The following is a 23896-nucleotide window of genomic DNA, read 5'->3' as shown; positions in this document are numbered from 1 at the left end:
GAGATTGATTTCTATTCCTAATGTAGGCAGAAGATATGGTCATCCTGATTCATCTGGATAGGGTCATTTTAGATGCTGGCCTCCCCTGGCATGCTGCATTAATAAGCACAAAGAGGTGATCAGACAGCCAGAACTTGTTGGTCACCTCCAAGTAATGAATAAAAATTCATCGAACATCCAGAATTTTCAACATACTATCTATTTTCTTCATTTCCATAGGTGCGAAGGCTGGGAGTCGCACCTCCAAGTTCATGTGAAAACTGGATATGACTTTCGGCAGGAAGGAAGGGAGTGTTTGAATCAAGACACCAGCATCTGAGATACAAAGAAAGGGTTCCCTGCAGGACAGAGCCTGCAGCTCTGACACCCTTCTCGCTGACATCACAGCCACTAAGAAAACTATCTTAACAGTCAGATCAATCGGGCATGCCTTCTCCAAAGGTTCATATGGTGGCTTCAAAAGTGCCCAAAGTGTGCCCCCCAGCTAAATAGGCTGGTATCTGTTGTCACAACTACTTAGGAAGCTATATGGAGGGGTATGCTCCTGGCCAACGACTGAGCCATCAGTCCACACTGGCCCAGGCTTCCAGAGTCCAGGGCAGGGGTACCTGCAGGGAGTCTGATTTTGGAGACCAGCTCGATAACAACGTTCTCTGGAGAGGACGCATGTGAGCTTTTGCCTAGAGAACTACATCTATAGTGGCCTCTATGAAACCTAACACTTGGAGATAATGCCATGTGGATGGAGCTGGGTTGGCTAGCTAGCTCATTATCTGAGTGAAAATCTTCTGTCTGTTTGCCTCTAGAATATGAATCAGCTGTCTACCATGTTGAAGAAGACACATGTATTCGAGGGATTGTAATAGAGTCAGCTGGCTCATTTAGAAATTTACTATCCAACCCAGGTTCTGCAGAATGCGGACTACATGAGCTACCACTTGTTCTCCTTCTGTGAATGATGGAGCTCTGATTAGCCAGTCGTCCAGCTGTGGATGAACCTGTAGATCCATTTTGCGCAGGTGGGCAACTACCACCACTATCACCTTGGTGAAAGTGCAAGGCACTGTTGATAGTCAAAAGGGAAAGGCTGAGAACTGGTAATGGTTTTCCAGAACATGAAACCTGAGGAACTTTCTGTGGTCCTGAAATATAGGAATATGCACATAGGTCTTTATCAGATCCAGAGAAGCTAGGAACTTCCCCGGTGCCACTGCTGCTATGACAGATCGTACTGTCTTCATGCGGAAGCACAGAACTTTGAGGGTTGCACTGATGTGAGTAGATACAGAATGGGTTTACAATTGCCTGAGTCTTTCTTTGACATGATAAAATAAATTAAGTATCTGCTCAAGCCCGAATTTTCATGAGGCATGGGTTCTATTACTCTAATAACTAACACCCTCCGTACTGTGGTCTGCTTTTTTGCTGGTCGCCCTGTTTGGGAGTTCACAAACCTGTCCGTTAAGGGCCAGGTGAATTCCAGCATCTAACTGCTCTGAATGATTTCCAATACCCAATGTTCCAATGATATCTGTGCTCAGGTTTGCACAAAGTCCAAAAGACATCCCCTTATCTTGAAGGGAACTGCTCCGGGTGTCATTATGTCTTTTTGGAGGTTGAAGCAGGACAGGAACTGGAGGTCTGATTTTATCTGGGCCCTGACAGCCTCTGTCTGGAACTCTAGATGTTCTGGATCTGCTGTCAGGCAGAAATTTTGGTCGACGATCTGCTACATGGGCCCTGAGAGCCTCTGTCTGGATCCCTAGAAAGATCTCTGAGAGGTAGCTCCTCCTGAATACTGCCGCAAATGCCTGGAGCCATGAAAATTAGAGCATCCTGAGCCTCTAGAGGTTCTAGGTCTGCTGTCAGGCAGAGATTTTGGTCGACGATCTGCTACGGTGGTAATGAGATCATCCAGGCCCTTACCAAACAACATTTGTTCCTTGAAAGGGAGTCTGCTGAGAGTAGTCTTGAAGGTGGAGTTACCATCCCATTGCTTGATCCAGAGAATTCTGCAGGCTGAGATTGAATAAGCCGAAACTTTGCTCATGACTCTGATGTGATACAAGGCATCTGTCAGGTAATCCACCCCTGCTAACAGTAGCTGTGGAAAAGGCTTGTTGTTTACCAGCTCAAGACTTCACAACCTGGTATGACAGGCATGGGTCACAAAGGAAGTCTCTTAGGAATCACTTCCACTCTGCAAGCCTGTCAAACCATAGTCCTGGCCACTTTAAGTGACCCTTCAAGGGCATCCCAATGCTCCATGACCAATACATTGATATCAGGATGCCATGGAAACATAGACATAGGCTCTTCACTCATAATAGAGAAGGGAGCAGAGAGGACCTGCTGGGAATCCAAGTTTAACTCCCGTAAAGAATTAGTAAGAAGATCTAACACAGCTAAGTGTTTGAACAGACAGAGGGCCATGGGATCATCCCCATGATAAAGGGCCACCACGGGGTCCAACGCACATACACCTATCTGCGACCCTGCATCTCCTGAGAAGGAGGGCATGCTCTGAGACAGCAAGGGCATAGTAAGAGACTCTTCATCCCCTGAATCACCCTTGGAAAAGTCCCCTAGCTCTTGACCAGCTGCAGCCAGTGCAGCAGACACACCCTGGGAACCTCTGCCCCCTTGTGTGCCTTTAGAAGCACTGCCAGACTTTTTCCTTTGGAAGGTCAGCTGTCCTGAAAGGATCTCCACATCACATTAACAAATTCCAGAGAAAACGCTATACTAGGCAGTGTTGAGACTCCTGTAGAGGACTCCAGCTTATGTCTCCTGGGCTCCAGGCCTAATGGTGCCCTACATTTTGGATGACCACCATTCTGGGGCTCTGAAAGGAATACAGCCTCAACCAACAGGCTTCCCACCCATTCTTCAGCCCTAGAGAGCAAAGGGGAGGCTATGCGGACCACTCCCATCCCCATTCATGGGCTGCATGGCACGTGCTGAAAGGCACTCTTTGGGCGCCCATCCAGCATAAACCTGGAATGAATTAGCATCAAAAGAGCCTGAGGACTCTATTCCTGCCAGCTTTGAGGTAAAACAAGGTGATTTGGGGTTTCTGGAGAACTTTGGAAAAACAAATGGGAAATCTAAGATGACTGCTGCAGTAGCATTTTGGCACCAAAACTTGGCTCTAAAACGCTAAAATAAAACAAAAAAATACAACTAGCGATTTTAGAATTTTAAAGGTGGGGAAACATCAAGGAACAAGCAGAAACCATCAAAATTACAATTTACAGCCCCCCCTCCCCCCCCAATTTTCTTCATAAACTATAACAGCCTTACTCATTGTAACCTGTGTTGGCAATGTGCTGCAGCCTGCCTTGGCTCCAAAGGTAGCTGGAGGCAAAATGCAGTGGCATCCTGCAAGACCCCACTGAGCCCCCTACGGATGACTAACAGCCTATGCTCAAGTCCCTATAATGTAGTTGGTGAGTACTGCCACAAGGGGAAGATCTCCAAGCTCCAAAAATGCTTCTGCAGGCTGGTCAACAGGTACCACAAGGGATCAGCCTGTCAGCTACAGACCTCAGTTTGCTTTTCTTCCACACAGGCAGAGCTGTAGCAAAATGAAGCACAAAAAAACACGAAAAGACTGAAAAACATCGCAAAAACAAAGAAATTAACAGAGCAGATCAGAAAGACTCCAGGCTCGTGTGCAGAAGGGAAGCAGCAGAGCCCTCTGGTGAAGTAGAAGGAATTCAAAAGCCGGAGTGGAGTCCTTCTGCATGGCTCGCAGGCACTGGGATATTACCTGTCTATCCAGACTGATACACCTATTGCACTAGAACAGCACTTAACACAATTCTAAAAAGGTATGTGCACCTTATAGAATCGTGCTATGCATCAATACATATCATAACGTTTAGGCACATCCATTAAGGCCAAGGAAAACCAGGTCTTGTGCCTAACTTGTGCTTGGGTTGAGCGCATTCTATAATAGTGTGCATAAATTTTAGGAATACCCATGATCTGCCCATGCTCCTTCACAAGCCATACCCTGTTTTCAGATTCACACACTAGAACTGATGAACTGCACTTTATAGAATGCGCCCACGAACTTATGCACATAACTTTTAATTACTGTACCGGGCTTTGTGAATGATGTCACACACATATGAGAATATCTGCCTGCTGTCCATAGATAACATCTGTTACAGCTAAGTAACTGTCTGTTTTGTGCATCATATCATTATCCTAGGACAAGTAGGCAGCATATTCTCACATGTGGGACTCTCTAGCTGCAAGATCATGTGTGAGGTGATACATTTTGATATTAACATGAGTCTGGCAAATTTAGAAGGGCTGGAGGGAAGTTGGTGTCTAAGTGGAAAATAAATCTTGGCCAAACCGAATGACTCTCCAAACAATAGTGGGATGTGAAGGTATGAACTGAAGACCGTGTGGCTGCTTTACAGATGCCCTCGATGGGAGTTGAACATAGATGAGCTACTGAACATTATGTGCAGTGACATGGCCTTCTAGCATCAGCCCAGCCCAAGCATAGCCAAAGGAGATACAGTCTGCCAGCCATGAGATAGTTCTTTTGGTGACAGGATTTCAAAGTCTGTTAGGGATGAATGACAGAAATAGTTGAGTGGAAGTTTTATGAGGTTTGGTCTGATCCAAGTAATAAGCCAGTGCACGTTTACAGTCCAATGTGTGGAGTGCATTTTCACCAGGATGAGACTGTGGTCTTGGAAAGAAGACAGGGAGAACTATAGATTGGTTTAGATGAAATTCTGAGATGACCTTTGGGAGGAACTTCAGATGAGTACGAAGAAGTACCCTATTGTGGTGGAGTGTTGTATAAGGTGAATCTGACACAAGTGCAGATATAAGAGATATGAAGAATATTATTTTCCAAATGAGATACTTGAGAGATGAGGTCAAGAGTGGTTCAAAGTAGAGAATGACAATGTGACAAAATTCATCACCGTCCCCGTCCCCGCGGATAACCACGGGAAATAAACCCATGTCATTTTCTAGTGTCTATTTCATCCTCTGTCCTTCTACACCAGCATTATTCAAAGCAAAGCTTGCGGGTCAGTGGTTGTGGCCATCCATACTCTGATTCTTCTCTCTTTCCTTAAAGAATGATGGTTTCCCGCGGTTATCCGTGGGGACAGGAACGGTGATGAATTTTGTCATCGTGTCATTCTCTAGTTCAAAGGGAGACTTCATCAGAGTGGAAAGTACAGCATTAAGACCTCCCATCACTGGAGGAAGCTTAAGAGGTGGCTTGGTATGATAAAGCACAGTTACTTACAGTAACAGATGTTATCCAGGGACAGCAGGCAGCTATTCTCACATATAGGTAACGTCATCAGCGGAGCACGGATGCGGAAGCTCGCAAGCAGACTTGCTTGAAGAAACTAAAAGTTTAAATACGACCACACCGCGCATGCGTGAGTGCCTTCCCAGCCAGCATAGGGCGCGTCTCCTCAGTTCAGATAGCTAGCAGAGAAGCCAACCAGGGGAGGTAGGTGGGTTGTGAGAATAGCTGCCTGCTGTCCCTGGATAACACCTGTTAGGGTAAGTAACAGTGCTTTATTCTAGGACAAGCAGGCAGCCTATTCTCACATATGGGTGACCTCCAAGCTAACCAGAATGGGATGGTGGGAGTGTTGGCAATTTAGGAGAATAAAATTTGTAATACTGTTTGGCCAAACTGTCCATCCCATCTGGAGAAAACATCCAGACAATAGTAAGAAGTGAAAGTATGAACCGAGGACCAAGTAGCAGCCTTGCAAATTTCCTCAATAGGAGTGGATCTGAGGAAAGCTACTGAAGTTGTCATTGCTCTGACTTTATGGGCTGTGACTCTACTGTGTAGGGGTAATCCAGCCTGGGCACAGCAGAATGAGATACAAGCAGCCATCCAGTTGGAGATGGTACGCTTAGAGACTGGATGTCCCAACTTGTTTGGATTGAAGGAGACAAAAAGTTGAGGAGCAGTTCTGGTGCGTTCCAAATAGAAGGCCACAGCACGTTTGCAGTCCAGAGTATGAAGAGCTGATTCTCCAGGATGAGAATGTGGCTTTGGAAAGAACAATGGATTGGTTGAGATGAAATTCTGAAAACACTTTAGGTAGGAATTTAGGATGAGTACGAAGGACCACCTTGTCATGATGGAGCACAGTGAAAGGTGGATCAGCAACTAAAGCTTGCAGCTCACTGACTCTTCGAGCAGAGGTGAGGGCAATGAGAAACACCACTTTCCAAGTAAGATACTTCAGATGAGCCTGGTCAATTGGTTCAAAAGGAGGCTTCATCAATTGAGCAAGAACAACATTGAGGTCCCAAACCATAGGAGGCAGTTTGAGAGGAGGTTTGACATTGAAAAGTCCTTTCATGAATCTGGAAACCACCGGATGAGCAGAGAGGGGTTTCCCTTCAATAGGCTGATGGAAATCTGCAATTGCACTGAGATGGACTCGGTGTGATTTAGACTTGAGGCCGAAGTAGATAAGTGCAAAAGATAATCCAAAACAGAAGATAAGGTGGAATGTTGAGGTTCCTTATCATGAGAAAAACACCACGTAGAAAATCTAGTCCATTTTTGGTGATAGCATTGTCTAGTGGTAAGCTTCCTAGAAGCCTCTAAAATGTCTTACAGGTTGAGAAAACTGAAGAGGAGACCTGTTGAAAGGTACCAAGCTGTCAGGTGTAGAGACTGCAGGTTGGGATGAAGAAGAGTAAGTAGAGATGGAAAAACTGGTAGAAGGTATGGCTCCCTGCTGCTGAATTGAAGTAGAAGGGAGTACCAAGGTTGTCTCGGCCACCGAGGAGCTACTAGAATCATGGTGACATGATTGTTCTTCAACTTGACCAGAGTCTTGAGAATGAGAGGGAATGGATGGAATGCATAGAGGAAGAGATTCGTCCATTCCAGAAGAAAAGCATCTGCTTCGAGGCAATGAGAAGAGTATATCCTGAAGCAGAACTGAGGCAGTTTGTAGTTGTGGGGAGCTGCAAAGAGGTCTATCTGGGGCGTTCCCCATTGAGAGAAAATGTGATGAAGGGGCGAGGAATGGAGTGTCCATTCGTGAGGTTGCAGAAGATGACTCAAGTTGGCCACCAAGCAATTCTTCACCCCTTGTATGTAAACAGCTTTGAGGAAGGTGTTGTGGTGGATTGTCCAATCCCAAACCTTCAGAGCTTCTTGACAGATCCCGTCCCTCCCTCATTGTTGATATAGTACATAGCGACTTGGTTGTCCATCCGAATGAGGACTACCTGGTCGTGAAGAAGATGTTGAAAAGCGTTGAGAGCCTTGAGGATCGCTCTGAGTTCCAACAGATTGATATGTCCAGTGGCCTTGTGTTCAGAGACCATCGAGATGAGGGCCCCAAGCGTAGGTCAAAGAATCTGTCGTGAGGACCTTCTGATGGGGGAGGGCATTTGAAAAAGCAAGACTCTGGAGAGATTGGAAGATAGCATCCACCAATGGAGAGACTGTTTCAAAGAAGGAGTGACTGTTATGTGTCAAGAAAGGTGGTCACAAACTTGCGTCCATTGAGATGCCAGGGTCCACTGAGGAATTCTGAGGTGAAGTCTGGCAAAAAGAGTCAGGTGTACTGTAGAGGCCATGTGACCTAGAAGTACCATCATGTGTCTCGCTGAGATGGAAGAGCGGGAAGACACTGTATGACAGAGTTGAAGAAGAGCTTCCAGGCGCTGTTGTGGAAGGAATGCTCTGAGTTGGACAGTATCCAAAACAGCTCTGATGAATTGTAGAGTCTGTGAGGGCTGAAGTTGGGATTTGGGAAAGTTGATTTCGAATCCCAAACTTTAGAGGAACCAGGTAGTCCGTTGGGTCGCTACAATAACCCCCTGAGATGTTGAATATTTGATGAGCCAGTCATCCAGATAGGGAAATACCTGAAGACCATGGTTCCTTAGAGCTGCTGCTACCACTACGAGGCACTTGGTGAACACTCTGGGAGATAAAGCAAGCTGAAGGGCAGCACTCTATATTGATAATGCAGATTCCCCACCCGAAATCTGAGATATTGATGGGAGGCCGGATGGATGGGAATATGAGTGTAGGCCTTCTTGAGGTTTAGAGAGCATAACCAGTCATTCTGCTCGAGAAGGGGATAAAGGGATGCCAGGGACAACATTCGAAATTTTTCTTTGACCAAAAATTGGTTGAGAGCCCTGAGATCCCGAATGGGCCGCAGATCGCCCTTCTTCTTTGGAACAAGGAAGTAACGGGAGTAAAACCCCCTTTTCTGCTGTTCCAAAGGAACTGGTTCGGTGGCATGGAGACAAAGCAGAGCTTGAGCTTCCTGAAGAAGAAGGGTGGGATGGACTGGAAGGATACTCTTTTGGAGGAAGCTCTGGTGGAATCTGAGTGAAATAAGAGAGTATCATAGAAACATAGAAATAGATGGCAGATAAGGGCCACGGCCCATCAAGTCTGCCCACCCTACTGTCCCTCCCCTCCCTTTGCCCTGTGAATAGATCCCATGTGTCGATCCCATTTGGCTTTAAAATCATGCATGCTACTAGCCTCAATCACCTGCAGTGGAAGACTATTCCAGCGATCAACCACCCTTTCAGTGAAAAAGAATTTCCTGGTGTCACCTCGTAGTTTTCCGCCTCTGATTTTCCACGGATGCCCTCTTGTTGTCGTGGGACCCCTGAAAAAGAAGATATCTTCCTCAGTCTCGATGCGGCTCGTGAGATACTTGAACGTCTCGATCATGTCCCCCTCTCCCTGCGCTCCTTGAGCGAGTACAGCCGCAATTTGTCTAGCCGTTCCTCGTATGGGAGATCCTTGAGTCCCGAGACCATCCGGGTGGCCATTCTCTGAACCGACTCCAGTCTCAGCACATCCTTGCGATAATGCGGCCTCCAGAATTGCACACAGTATTCCAGGTGGGGTCTCACCATGGATCTGTACAATGGCATAATGACTTCCGGCTTGTGGCTGACGAAACCCCTGCGTATGCAACCTATGATTTGTCTTGCCTTGGATGAAGCTTGCTCCACTTGATTGGCAGCCTTCATGTCCTCACCGACAATCACCCCAAGTCTCGTTCTGCTACCGTTCTTGCTAGGATCTCGCCATTAAGGGTATAGATCTTGCATCGATTTTGGCTGCCCAGGTGTGTAACTTTGCATTTTTTGGCATTGAAGCTGAGCTGCCAGGTCCTAGACCAGCGCTCCAGTAGGAGTAGGTCGTGTATCATGTTGTCAGGTGTCGAATCTTCGTCCGTTGTGCATTTGCCCACTACATTACTTAGTTTGGCGTCATCGGCGAATAAAGTTATTTTCCCTCAAAGCCTTTCTGTCAAGTCTCTTATAAAGATGTTGAATAGGATCGGGCCCAAGACCGAGCCCTGTGGCACTCCACTGATCACCTCCGTCATTTCGGAGGGGGTGCCATTCACCACTACCCTTTGAAGCCTACCTCCAAGCCAGTTCCTAACCCATTTCGTCAATGTGTCTCCTAATCCTATAGCAAAAAACCAAATCCAAGGAGGAAAACAAGGTTCAACTATCTGCAGTGAAAAACAATCCAGAACAAACAAAGCAAAAAACTGCAGACCTTGTACACGATGCAGGCAGGCTTTATTATGACAAGTAAATTTAGGTTAAAAACCTTTTACCAGGTGAGGGACCCAACACGGTCCGTGTTTCGGACTAACCTTCGTCAGGGGTCCAATTTTGGTAAAGCAGAAAATTATCAAAAGAAAAAAGCCTTGGGTGATTAGCCGATAGGTGACATGCTGAAAAAACTCGGGCGGTTTTTTCAGCATGTCACCTATCGGCTAATCACCCAAGGCTTTTTTCTTTTGATAATTTTCTGCTTTACCAAAATTGGACCCCTGACGAAGGTTAGTCCGAAACACGGACCGTGTTGGGTCCCTCACCTGGTAAAAGGTTTTTAACCTAAATTTACTTGTCATAATAAAGCCTGCCTGCATCGTGTACAAGGTCTGCAGTTTTTTGCTTTGTTTGTTCCTAATCCTATAGAACTCATCTTGCCCAGCAACCTGCGTTGTGGTACATTATTGAATGCTTTGCTAAAGTCCAGGTACACGATGTCCAGGGACTCCCCAATATCCAGCTTCCCCGTCACCCAGTCAAAAAAGCTGATAAGGTTGGATTGGCATGATCTTCCCCTAGTAAATCCATGTTGACGGGGGATCCCGTAGATTCTCCTCATCCAGGATCTTATCCAACTGGTGTTTGATTAGAGTTTCCATTAGTTTACTCACTATCGATGTTAGACTCACTGGTCTGTAGTTTGCTGTCTCCGTCTTTTGAGCCTTTTTTGTGGAGTGGAATGACATTGGCCGTCCTCCAGTCCAACGGGACGCTGCCTGTACTAAGGGAGAGGTTGAAGAGTGCTGACAGTGGCTCTGCCAAGACATCACTCAACTCCCTAAGCACCCTGGGGTGTAGGTTGTCAGGCCCCATTGCCTTGTTAACCTTGAGCTTTGACAGCTCACCGTAGACACTGCTGGGCGTAAACTCGAAGTTACTAAAAGGGGCAACTGAGTCGGCCCTTGTCTGTAGCTGAGGGCCTTGATGATGGTTAGTACCCAGATGATGGTTAGTACCCTTGATGATGGTTAGTACCCAGAGGTTAGTACCCAGAGATTAGTACCCAGATGGTTAGTACCCTTGATGATTGTTAGTACCCAGAGGTTGGATGTAATTGTCGTCCATCGGTGGTAAAAATGATGGAGACGACCTCTTATAGGGGGAAAAGAATTCAGAGGCAGAATGGTGGAGGTTATGCTCTGTTTTAAACAGTCAAAAAGGCTGAGTAGCCTTAGGTGCAGCAGAAGGTTGAGATTTTTGTTGCTTCTACGGCTGCTGTTTCTTAGGAGGAGGGCGATTATAAGGAGCCAACCTCGGAACAAAACGCCTCTGATATTTAGGAGGAGGACGTGTAGGTTTTGCAGGAGCTGGCTTCGGTTTAGGTCTTACAATGGAAACAAAGGATTTTTCATGGTCAGACAATTTTTTGGTGGCTGCCTCGATAGATTCATCAAAGAGGTCATTGCCTGCACAAGGAATATTAGCCAAGCAGTCCTGAAGATTAGGATCCATGTCAATAGTACGAAGCCAGGCAAGACGGCGCATAGCTACAGCATAAGCAGCCGCTCTGGCAGACAACTCAAAGGCATCATAAGATGATTGAAGGAGATGTAATCTGAGTTATGATAGAGAAGCAATGACTTCTTGAAATTCAAAATGTTTTTGAGTATTCAAATAACTCAAAAATTTAGGCAAAAGAGTAATGAGGAACTCAAAATAAGTGACAAAATGAAAATTATAATTAAGGACTTTAGAGGACATCATGGCATTTTGATAGATGCGACGTCCAAATTAGTCCATAATTTTCCCTTCCCTTCCAGGAGGAACGGTGGCATAAACCTTGGAAGGATGGGACCTCTTTAAAGATGATTCCACAAGGAGGGACTGGTGAGATAACTTTGAGTTATCGAAGCCTTTGCGGTGAACAGTTTTATACCTAGAGTCCAATTTGCCTGGAACAGCTGGAATGGTATAAGGAGTCTCCAGGCATCTGCCAAAAGTGAGACAAAAGCTTATGAAGAGGAAGCTTGAGTGACACTGCTGGAGGTTGAGGAAGATGCATAACCTCTAGATACTCCTTAGAGTATTTGGATCTAGTATCCAATTGAAGATCCAAGTCAATAGCCATCTGACGAAGAAAGGATGAAAAAGATAGCTGATCCGCCAATGCTTTGCCTCGAGAAGGACTTGAGGTCGTCAAGGCAGCCTGGGTCGAAGATGAGGCTTCGGCCGGAAGAAAGGCATCAAAAGAATATGGAGACTTGGACGACGCAATCAAAACTGCTACATCCTTGAGGTTTGGAAGGGGAGACCTCGTTCGAGGGGTCAGCGGTCTCGTAGAAGTAGGAGTAGATTGAGGCTTAGTTGAAGAAGGATGTTCTTTAGAAGAAGAACTATGTCTGTAAATATGCCTCGAAGCAGATCTCGAAGATTGAGGAGAATTCGCCTCGGGACTGAAGCAGCCAATGCTACCAACGAATGGATAGGACTGGAGGCTGTGGATCGAAGCTCCGGAGGCTTGGTGAAGGAAACTCGATACACTTCCAAAGATTCTGCTCCTTGAATAGAGTGTGAGGATTCCTGCCGAGGCACTTGCAAAGATTCTGCTCCTTGCTTGATGTGCTTAGATGCCAGACCAGACACTCGCAGAGACTCTACTCCCTGCAAAGAGTGTGTAATCTCAGACTGAGGCAAAGGAAGAGGCTTGATCTTGCGGGAGTCTGCAGAATGCCCAGGCTGGATAAGAGAAAGAAGCTTCGATCCCATATTAATAAGGAACTGAATGAACTGCTTCTCCAACATGGTCTGGAAAGAAGCCGGCAAGGATGGATCCGCGTCTGAAACCGGACCACCTGCTTTGGCTGGAGGTTCCACAGAAGCAGTGGAAATGTGCTTCAACTCGGAAGTCTTAGGCACCTTAAGCACCACCGCTGGAATCTTCTGCTGAGCTATCTGACCTGAGGATACAGGGAAAGATACAGCAGGAGTCGTCGAGGAGAGAGCCGTGGCTAATGAAGAAGGTCTGATGAGGCTCAAGGTCGAAGCAGTAGAAGCAGGACGAGTCTCAGTTGAAGGTGAGGTCAAGGCCGCCTTTGAATTTGAGGGATCGGAGGAGGAATCCATCCCGAAAAGCTTCTGGACCAAAATTCAATGACGTTTAAGGGCTCAAGGTTGAAGAGTAGCACAGCGCTCGCATGACTTTGGTTGATGGTCCGGCCCATGGCACTTGAGGCACCAACGGTGTGGGTCTGTGAGGGAAATCGCACGCTGGCACTTGCTACATTTCTTGAAGCCCATTGCTGGCCGGGACATAGGAGAAAAAATAGCCACCGCAAAATCGAAGCCCCTGGGCTGTGGCTGAGCTACCTACCCCGGCAGCTGAACGGAAGAAACAAAATTTTTTTTTTTACAGAAATAAAGTAAAAAACAGTGATTCGTGAAGAAAAAAAACACAAACCGCGGTGTAGCGAAGGCATGAAGTGAAAAAGTTAAACACAGAGAGTCAAAGACGGACTTTTCGGCTCTGCGGAAAACTGAGACCTGAGGAGATGCGCCCTACACTGGGTGAGAAGGTACTCGCGCATGTGTGGTGCAGTCGACTCAAAACTTCTAGTTTCTTCAAGCAACTTTGTTTGCGAGCTTCCGCATCCGGGCTCCGTTGATGACGTCACCCATATGTGAGAATAGGCTGCCTGCTTGTCCTGGGATAAAGGCCTTTCATAAACCTGGGAACCAAAGGATGAATAGACAGACAGTGTTTTTTTATCCAGTAGGGTGTGGAAAGTGCTATTAGCACTAAGATGAACCCTAACTGAAGTGGTTTTGAGACCTGAGTTGGAGAGGTGTAGGAGGTGGTCCAAAATTGATGGAAGAGGATAAGTGTTTAGGTCCAGAGAATGGAAATTACATCACTTGAAACAGGATCAGCGCTGTGTGGAAGGTTTTCTAGAAGCCTGAATAATAGCCGCACCTGAATCAGATAACATGTAAGTCTCTATTGGCTGGGAAAGAGATACCAAGCTGTGAGAGCTAATAGTATTAGAGAGAGAGAAATTTGTCTGCCCAGACGAGGAATAAAGCAACTGATTCTAGTTGATCTGGAGTGGAGGTTCTGAAACAGAAGAGTGGAAATTTGTGGTTGTGGGGAGATGCAAAAAGGTCCACTTCCAGGGTCCCCGAATCTGAGAATATCTGACATAATATGGTCAAGTTGAGTGATCATTCATAAGATTGCAGAATTTTGCTCAACCTGTCTGCTAAGACATTTTGCTTCCTTGCTAAGTAAACAGCTATTAAGAATATGTTACGAGGAATCATCCAGGACCAGATTTGGATCACTTCTTGGCAAAGTGGGTGACATCCTGTGCCCCCTTGTTTGTTTACATAGTACATGGCTACTTGGGTTGTCTATTCAAATGAATATCATATGATTGAGACTGAGTTTGTGATTTCTGAGATCTCTGCTGCCTGGCACGCTTCTGTTGTGGAGTTTGAGAGGAGGTGGAAGGCAGAATATACCTCTGTTTGGAGTAGAAGGAAGAGTGTTTAGGGTTATAAAACTGCTTAGTTGTTTGAGGTTTAGAAGCTTTTAAGGATGAGAGTGTTGCCACAGAGTCCTCATGTCTCTTAATTTTTTTGAGTTGATTCTTAAATTTTGTCCCCAAACAAATGGTCTCCTAGGCAGAGAATATTGGCCAAACATTCCTGGATGTTAGCATCCAGGTCAGAAACTCGAAGCCATGCTTCCCTTCTAATGGCAATAGAAACTGCTGAGGTTTGTGAAGTGACATCGAAGCATCAAATACAGAATATGCAGTATATTTTCTGATTTCAAAGAGATCATTAGTAATGTGTTGAAATGAGTTGAGATGGTCTGATGGGATATATTGTTCATATTCAGACAGCTTTTGAAGTAGAGCTTTCACGTAGAAAGTCACATAGAAGTTAAAGTTTAGGATGTGGCTGGTTAGCATGGAGTTCTGAAATATTCTACGTCCAAACTTGTCCAGCGTTCTACCCTCTTTTCCAGGTGTATTACTGGCTTAGGTTCTGGAACTGTTAGTCTTTTTCAATGCAGACTCCACATGGATAGAAACATAGAATATGACGGCAGAAAAGGGCCTTTGGCCCAACAAGTCTGACCACTCAAATAACCCTCCCCTCCAAGTTCTTCTTTGAAGTGAGCCCATGTGTTGATCCCATTTGTTCTTAAAGTCAGTCACGTTACTGGCCTCAACTACCTGAAGTGGAAGATCATTCCAACCATCCTTTTGGTGAAGAAGTACTTCCTAGTGTCACTATGGAATTTCCCACTCCTGATTTTTAGCGGATGGATGATGCTTAAGTTGTGGTCTGTCGAACCCTGGATAAGACTGGATTCTGTATAGAGTGTCTAGTTTTCGGGGCGCTAATGGAACCAATAAAAGTGTCTCCCAGTTTCTGAGCATGGCCTCCTTTATTAAATTTTGAAATGGAAGATTCAGACAGTCCTTAGATCATTCTTTGTAATCTAGAGCATCCATGAGTTCTGCTCTTAGCTCAGATTCAGACTCCATCTTAATTGGTAAGGCATGACCCATCTGTCTTATAAATTTTGTATAAGATAGACTCTCTGATGGTGACCTTCTGCGAGGAGGAGAAGAAAGGTATAATGGAATGCCATAAAATTCCTCAGCAGATAGCTCTGGGTAGTATGAAAAAAGGTGCTGAGAAAGGTTAGAGTCATATTGTGAAATGCCATATCTCAGAGATGGAGAACGTCAAAGTGGGCTTTAGGTGAATGATAACGCCAAGGAGGATGTCATGGAGTGTGTCTTTTGTACTGCAAGATTTTATCCATGATGACCATCAGTATTGGTGTCGAGTCATTGAATATCTGGAATGGGAGGAGAAACTCTGCTTCCTAAATGACGCAGGTCTTCTTGACACCAAATGTCGATGGTGTAGAGTCGATGGCAGTGGTACCGGTATAGTAAGTGGTACCAAAAGCACAGGCTGCATTGGGTGATGAGGCATTGATGTCCTCAAGAAAGACACCAGCTGTAATGATGGTAACCTAATCTCAGTGCATCACAGCTTAGAATATGTTAATGGTGTAAACGCATGAGATGACGCTGATGTATGCGTGGAGGAAAAAGGATGCTTGTGCTTCTTAGCTTATTTATATACTTCTCCTGATGAAGGCACTGCCAATGAAGAGGATAATCAAGGGGTAGACGTTCTTAATATCGGTGCTGACACTGAAGGTTGTTTATGTGTATCGATGTTGGATTCTGCAGACATCCTTGATGTTCTCAAAGCCGTCCCCAAAAGTTTTTTGAACTGAAGTTGTCTAGCCTTAAGCGACTGTTTCTGCAATTTGGAGACACGCGGGCAAGAGTCAGGATGGTGTTGAGGACCAAGGCATTGAACACACCATTTATGTGGGTCAGTGACAGAAATAGTCCATTTAAAGCTGCTGGAAGATCTTGACATCGAGGGGAACACTGCCAACATGAGATCGAAGGTCTCAGTGGTCTAGGGATGTCGAGTAGTAATTATACCGAAAAAAACTTCAATGTTTCTGGCCTGAAGACAGGCTGGAAAGAGCCCAAAGACACAAAATAAAAATCAGTCAAAAAATGAAACTATTTCAACCAAAGTAAAATAAAGTAATAAAATGAGAAAATATGAAATAAAAAAGGGAACAGGAAGGCAAGAGAGTTTGACGCATTGGGAAAAACTACAAAGTACAGCTTCTCAGCTCCACAGAAAAATGAGAACTTATGGTCCCGCGAGCCAATGTCGGACGGGAATAATAATAATAACAGCTTATATACCGCAATACCGTGAAGTTCTATGCGGTTTACAAAAGATTAAGCAAAGGTACAAATTGACTGACTTCAAGAGGGGAAGAAGAAAGAGAAGTAATTAGACAGGAAATTCATTGTTGAGGAGAAAAGTGATCAAAAGGACAGTAGGTCGCTATTGAGAGGAAAGAGATAAGTGGATCAGTTGTCAAGATGTTTTAGGAACAGGTGTGTTTTTAGATGTTTCCTAAATACCTCATAAGTAGAGGGCAAAAGTAATTGTTCTAGGTCTTTACCCCATGATGCTGCTTGGTGTGAGAGAAGGAATTCATGGTGTTTTTTCAGTTTGCAACCTCTCACTGGGGGGAAATGAAGTTGGAATGTGAACTTCTCTTGTGTCTGTTGGTTGAGAAGGAGAAAAGGTTAGTAATGTATTTGGGGGCAAGTCCGTGCAATGCTTTAAAGCAGAAACAGGCAAATTTGAACTTTACGCGTGCCTTCATCGGCAGCCAATGTAGCTGCCGGTAGTAGGGTGTCACGTGGTCAAATTTTTTTAGTCCAAAGATTAGGCACCAGCGCATGCAAAGTATTGGTGGTCCTTGAGACTTTTAAAGTGACAGTACACTTTTTTTACACTGTCCATATTGGACTCCACAGACAACATCACCCACATGTGAGAACATGCTTGTCCTTCGGTAAAGCCAGTACCAAACATGCCTATTTTCAGAAGTGCAAAACACCTATCTTGTTTTTTGAAAATGGCCATTTTTCAGATGTGCCTCTATCTTTTTGAACCATTAAAAAAAAAAAAAAACCCAAGTCCAAAAAACCCCTCACAAAACAAACCATTTCTGTAATTTGGAGAAGTGCGAGCAAGAGTCAGAATGGTGTTGAGGACCAAGGCACTGAACACACCAGTTATGTGAGTCAGTGACAGAAATGGTCAACTTATACTGAGTGCACTGGATATAGAAGGGTCCAGCAGTTTTAGTAGACTAGCCACACAGACATTACAGCAAAGCAGTGGGGCAATTTAGTGGACATTGCTGTGAACTTCAACAACAAAAGAGACTATGGAAGAAGATGTTCTTGATTGAGGCTTTATTTCATCAAAAATTGAACAAAAGCAATCCACATGTATCTTGAAGAAGGACCCAACACAGTCCGTGTTTCGGCAAACATGCCTTCCTCAGGGATCCTAAAATGAAGTTTTTATCTCAAAAATATAAGTGTGGATTTTACGAGAATGAGCATAAAACCATACCATCAACTGTCTCTGCAAATAACTACACTCTGCCTTATTGGCTGCTGTGAACTTCACATAAAAAGGCCCAGGTACACATCTCACCATAACCCTCTTACAGTGTATGGTGGACCCTCCAGAACCTACCCAAAACCTCCTGGACCCAACTGTACACCACACCAAAGTCCTTATGCAGGTGTCACCTATATGTAGGTATGTAGGTACAGTGGGATTTGGGTGGGTTTTGGAAGGCTCACATATTCCATCATAAGTGTAGCAGTTAAAGTGGGATATGAGCCTGAGTCTCCATCTCTATGGTTGACAACACCGCCCTCTAGGCTACGCCAGGAATTAGCTTGCTGCTGTACGAGGACTGGCCACAACAGCTATCATAAAGGCAGGCATATACTGTTTCAGTCACATCTTTGAGGGGTGGGAGGGGATTATGTTTACATCCCTCTAGTGGTCTTCTGGTCAGCTGAGAAACCTTTATGGCACTTATTCATAAGCCCATCCTAATCACGTCCATACAGCACAGTTATTTATCGTAACAGTTGTTATCCTGGGACAGCAGGCAGATATTCTCACATGTGGGTGACGTCATCCATGGAGCCTGGTATGGACAGTATGAAACGTGTACTGTCACTTTAAGTTTTAAGAAACTACGCAACTGCCTGCACCACACATGCATGAGTGCCTTACTGCCTGATGCCCGCTTGCAGTACCTCAATTCCGTAAGCAAGCTAAGAAGTCATACAAGGGAGGTAGGAGGGATGTGAAAATATCTGCCTGCTGTCTCCGGATAACACCTGTTACGGTAAGTAACTGTGCTTTATCCTAGGACAAGCAGGCAGTGTATTCTCAACATGTGGAACTTCCCAGCTTACTGCAATGGGATGGAGGGAGAGTTGGCCATTAAGAGAATAAATTTTATAATACTGCTTGGCCAAAGTGACCATCCCATCTGGAACAGGATTCCAGACAGGATTGAGATGTGAATGTGTGAACTGAGGACCAAGTAGCTGCTTTGCAGATTTCATCTATGGGAGTGGAACATAAAAATGCAACTGAAGCTTTTTTTTTTCCAGGCACATCACTGCACTTGGGCATCCTGAGAAGTAAGCTTGGACTTTGTGTGCTGTTACATGACCCCCAAGCTGCAGCCCAGCCAGAGCATAGCAGAAGGAAATACAGCCGCTAGCCATGTAGAAATAGTTATTTTTGTGACAGGCTGGCCTAACCTGTTAGGATCAAAGGAGATGAACATTTGAGGAGAAGTTCTACACTGATAGCACAGAGGTGAACTCTAGTTAAAGTGGTCTTAAGACCTGAATTGGATAAGTGGAGAAGGTAATCTAATACTGAAGGTATGGAGGAGGATGAAGCATCTTGATGATGAAGATAACGCCACGTTGAAAACCGTGTCCACTTCTGTTGGTAACACTATTGTACAGAATGCATCTAAAATGGTTCTGACAGAATCAGAAAGATTAGCGTCTGTTGAGATCATCCTGAGAGAAACCAAGCTGTGAGGCATAGCAACTGTAGATTGGGATGTAGAAGAGACCCTTGACTGAGTGAGAAGAGATGGAAAGGTCCGCAGAGGTATTGGATCTTTGACACTGAGCTGCAGCAGAAGGAAGTACCACAGTTGTCTGGGCCACCAAGGGCTATAAGAATCATGGTGGCAGATTCTTGCTTGAGCTTGACTAGTATATTGAGAATTAGAGGAATTGGCGGAAACGCATAAGGGAATTTCTGCATCCAATCTAGGAGGAAGGTATCTGCCCTTAGATGATGAGGAGAGTATTGTCTGAAACAGAACTGAGGCAGTTTGTGATTGGGGGAAAGGCAAATCGTCTATCTGAGGAGTCCCCAAAAGAGAGAATATTTGGCGTTGTCACAGGGAAACTCCTGTGACTATAAAGGAAGTTCTGCAGTGCCCAGAAACAGGGATTAAAAATAGTGAAATAATGCAGACTGTGAAATAATACAGAATTTACACTTGTTCCACCTAAGCCCAAACCTAGCTCACAGAAGGAAAAGAATTTTCCTTTGAGCAGTAGCACTATGGTAGTTAAAACACCAAAGCCCTGTTTATCTTTCCCCAAGAATAGGGTTGCAAATCTGGATCCTTAGACCAGCCTCCAGGCCCACCCAGTTCCATCCATCCCCACCCTGTAATGCCCTAATCCTCCCCCAGTCCCGCCCTAGCCCCCCCCCCCCCACTGCCTGCTTTTGTTGGGCAGGGAGGAAGTCTGCACATGTGCGGACTTCCTCCCTACCCGACACGATTTGAGGAGGCTTTTCAAAACCTGGATAAAGTGCTGGGTTTTGAAAAGCCATCCAGATCCCCGGACATATCCTCAAAAGGAGGACATATCCAAGGAAATCCTGATGTCTGGTAACCCTACCTGAGAATATAGTAGCAGGGAAGTATAAGGGACTACAAGTTCCAGCATGCCCCAGTCATGGGAAAACAAAGGCTGGAACAGGTACTACAACCAACCCAGCTGAAACAAGTTCTAGTCAGCTGAAAAAACTCCAGAATGCTGCTGTAAGCAGGCCTGGAAGCACAGCTGTAGCTAGAACTAATTCTAGCAGAGTAGGAGAAAAGGGAGTAGCTTCCGAGCAGCAGGGGTACACACAAACTCTCAGACCTTCGTTAAATGCAGTAGAAGGTAGAATTCTCCAGCCTTTGGCCAGAAGGAAACAGATATCAGGTTCACAGGATGAACAGGTAGAAACCTTTAATGTAAAATTAGTTAATGATTTTGAAGATGTGGTCATGGACAAGGCTGAAATAGATGAAGAGTTAAGCTTATTTGAAATGGAGTCAGAGTTTGCTGAGCTGCCTAGTATGGAAAACATGGAGCTAAGTTAAAGGCTCACATTAAATGGTGTCTGTTTACGAAAGGAAAAGAAAAATCCTGAAAATCCTGTCTCCTGCAAATTGAAAGATAGTGCCCAGAATTGCAGGAGTTAATGGCAGCAAGACTGTAAGCAGCCATACAGAGCTTTTTAGGTCAGGAGCCATTTTTTCCCCCCGCTGAAATGCTGCTTTAACCCTTTCAGGACCATAAGGATCGTAGGCCAATTTTTGTGGTTTTGACGACATTTTTATGGTAAAAAGGGCTTGCAGATGCCAAAAAATTGATTTTTTTTGTGAAATATCATTATTTTTATTTAAAAAAAATCACACTTCTGGCTTATGGACAGTGTGGCAAGTGAATCTTCTCATCAATCTAGCAACGACCCTAATGAATGAATGTCGGAACCAGTTTGTTTACATAAAGGCAGTATCATATGGAATCCGTACATATCAAATTTAGAACTGTAGACTATCCCAATCAAAATTTATAGGATTTTAAAGTTATGGGACAAATATGTCCCTTGGTCCTGAAAGGGTTAAAGAAGTCTGCTTTCCAGACACGTGTTTGTTGGAGACACTGTCAGTTTTGATAAGAATCTCTTTGCTGGCTTTCATCTTGTTGGGATCTCTGGAACAATTGGATCTAAAAGGGTTAGGAATGGATCCCATGCCATGGGAAAGTTGTTTTAGTGTACCCCCATGTGTACCCCCAAAGAACAATCAGCTAATCTGTGAAAAGTAACTTTATTTTGCTTTTCTTGTATTTTTTTGGGATTGTTGTGTGGAATGTTTAAGACTGCAGTTTGAAGTTGTTGAACATTATCTCATCTTGAGCAGTGAAGTAAAAGTATATTTTGACTGCTTTTAAGTCTGCATTTTTCTTTTTATTGCATGCCCTAAACCAGTGTTTCTCAACTCAGTCCTGGTGTACCCCCATCACATTCTCCTTTGCCAGGCCAAAGAGTAGAACTTTGTACTGAAAATTCTGATGGGTTATCTGAAACTGCAGAAACTTTCTATGAGCAGGATGAATTGGTGTATGGGTATAAGCTTCTTTTATATACACTATTAGATCAAAATGGTTGGCTATGTTCTCTAGATCTAAATTTGCTAGAGAGAGCATTTCAAACTTTTCTTTGATTAAAATTTTGTTGAGGTCTCGGAGGTTGTGAATTGGACGTAGACCTGCCATCTTCTTTGGGATGAGAAAATACCTGGAGTATACCCCTTGATTTTTCCTGAGAAGGGGGTACTACCTCTATGGCATTTAGTTGAAGTAGAGCCTCTATTTCCTGAAGAAAAAGGGACGTCTGCTGAGAGTTGAAAGAGGACTCTCTTGGAGGATGATTTGGAAGTATAGTGACAAAATGAAGAGAGTAACCCTCCTTGATGGCTTTGTGAACCCACAAGTTGGTTTTTATCACAGTTCAACGTTGATGGTAGTTTTGTAAATGATTTGTTGAGGAAGAGGCTGAGATAGGGGAATAGCGGCTATGCTCTCTAGAAGCACATCAAAAAGACTGAGCTGGTTTTTGTGCAGCTGACGCCTGAGCCTTCTGAGGCCGCTGCTGTTTTTGCTTCTTTTGAGGTGGTGGCCTAGAAGCAGAAGCACTGGTAGTATATCACCTATGATATGAGGAGGAAGGCTTAACAGTCTGCTTTGAAGCTTGAGGCTTGGTCTTTGATCTGTTCAACGAATTCCAATTCTTTTCATGTTGTGTCAATTTTTGCATGGCCACCTCTAAGAAATCACCAAAAAGTTCTTCTCCTATGCATGAAAAATTGGCTAGTCTTTTTTGGAGATTGACGTCCATATCAGAGACCCTTAACCAAGTTAGGCATCGCAAAGCCACTGATATAGCAGATGTTCTAGATGACATCTTAAAAGCATCATAGGCTTTCCTTGCTATATATTTCCTAGTCTGAGAGAGTGTGTGAATAGTTTGCTGATAATCTGTAAGGTGTTTCGAAGGAATATATTAGTCAGAGAGTGTGTGAATAGTTTGCTGATATTCTGTAAGGTGTTCGGAAGGAATATACTTTTCAAAGTCAGGCAATTTCTGTACCAGTTGCTTTAAATAAAAGGACATGTAGAAATTATAATTAAGGATTCTGCTCGCCAGCATACAATTCTGATAAAGGTGACGTCCAAATTTGTCCATAGTACGGCTTTAATGCCCTGGTGTTGATGAGGCATAAACTCTTGTACTGGAAGATTTGATAAGGGTTGATTCCATAAGTAAAGATTGATGTTGAAGTTGTGGTTTATCAAACCCTGGAGAAGAAATGATTCTGTAAATGAAATCTAGTTTCCTAGCAGCTACCGTGATAGTTAAAGGTGTTTCCCAATTTTTGAGAAGCATATCTTTAAGAATGTCATGTAACGGTAACTTAAGAAGCTCTTTGGGAGACTCATTGAAGTCCAAGACTTCCAGGAGCTCTGCTCTTGATTCAGTGTCAGCTTCCAAATTTACAGGAAGGGTTTTGTCCAACTGTCTGATATATCTCGTAAAGGAAAGTCCTTCTGGAGGAGACTGTCTTCTGGGAGGTGGTGGTGATGATTATGATGGCATGCCATAAGATTCAGGTGCAGATAAAGTAGGTTCACACCCTGAATCAGATCAAAAATCTGAATCATAGATAAGCCCTGTAGAAGCTGTTCAAGGAGAACAATGTCTATGAGAAGTTTTCTGATGTCTTTGGTACCGATCTGATGAAGAGGATTGATGAGAATCCCTGTTATACTTAGAAGCATAAGATTGAAACAAGAAGGAATGATGGTACCTTGGCATCAAATGCCTTGTTGATGAAGAATGTCGATGCTTTGAGAAAAAACATTGATGAGATGAGGTAGAACGCCGATGTGAAGATCGGTGCCTAGAGATAGAACGTTGTCAAAATGGGAAGCGATGATGCCTCTGAGAAGATCCATAAGAAGTAGCTTGATGCTCCGATGGATAGCTGACATTGGTACCTTAAGGCTTTGTAGTGCTATGCTTAGGCTGGTCTGGTACCAAGGGAGTCGATGTTAGTACCAGCATGCAGTGCAATTGAATCAAATTACCAAGTTCCCTCTGGAAGAGCTCATTGAGTTTCTCCCTGAAAGTATGCACCGATACTGATGGCTCAACAACCGGTACCATCAGTGCAGCAGGTTGTCTCGGAGTGGATGACCTTGATGAGGATGCACAACATGAAGGAGAGACAAACTGCAAAGCTGAAGAACGATGACGTTGCTATTAGGTCTGCACAAAGGGACTCAATGCTGTTGAGACCTGTGACAGTTGCTGGCAAGTAGATGGCTTCTTAGTCTATTTTCCTGATGCTGGAAGGCTTGTCAATGTCGATGCAGGAATTTTCGATGTTGACAGCTCTGAAGATTTGCAAGTGTCCATAGCTGAGCCGAACAGCGGG

The 23896-nt window shown here is 44.5% G+C and overlaps 1 protein-coding gene across 23 annotated transcripts in view; it reads right to left on the bottom strand.

Moving 5' to 3' along the window:
- The window catches only part of CCDC158 (coiled-coil domain containing 158), a 1147529-nt gene that overhangs the window by 223121 nt on the left and 900512 nt on the right, over positions 1-23896 (bottom strand). The gene's annotated exons all lie outside the window — the stretch shown is intronic.

Source organism: Geotrypetes seraphini, chromosome 1 (assembly GCF_902459505.1).
Source record: "Geotrypetes seraphini chromosome 1, aGeoSer1.1, whole genome shotgun sequence".
Classification (NCBI taxonomy): Eukaryota; Metazoa; Chordata; class Amphibia; order Gymnophiona; family Dermophiidae; genus Geotrypetes; species Geotrypetes seraphini.
Note: the sequence above shows the minus strand (reverse complement) of the source record. Positions and strands in the feature narration are given on the sequence as shown.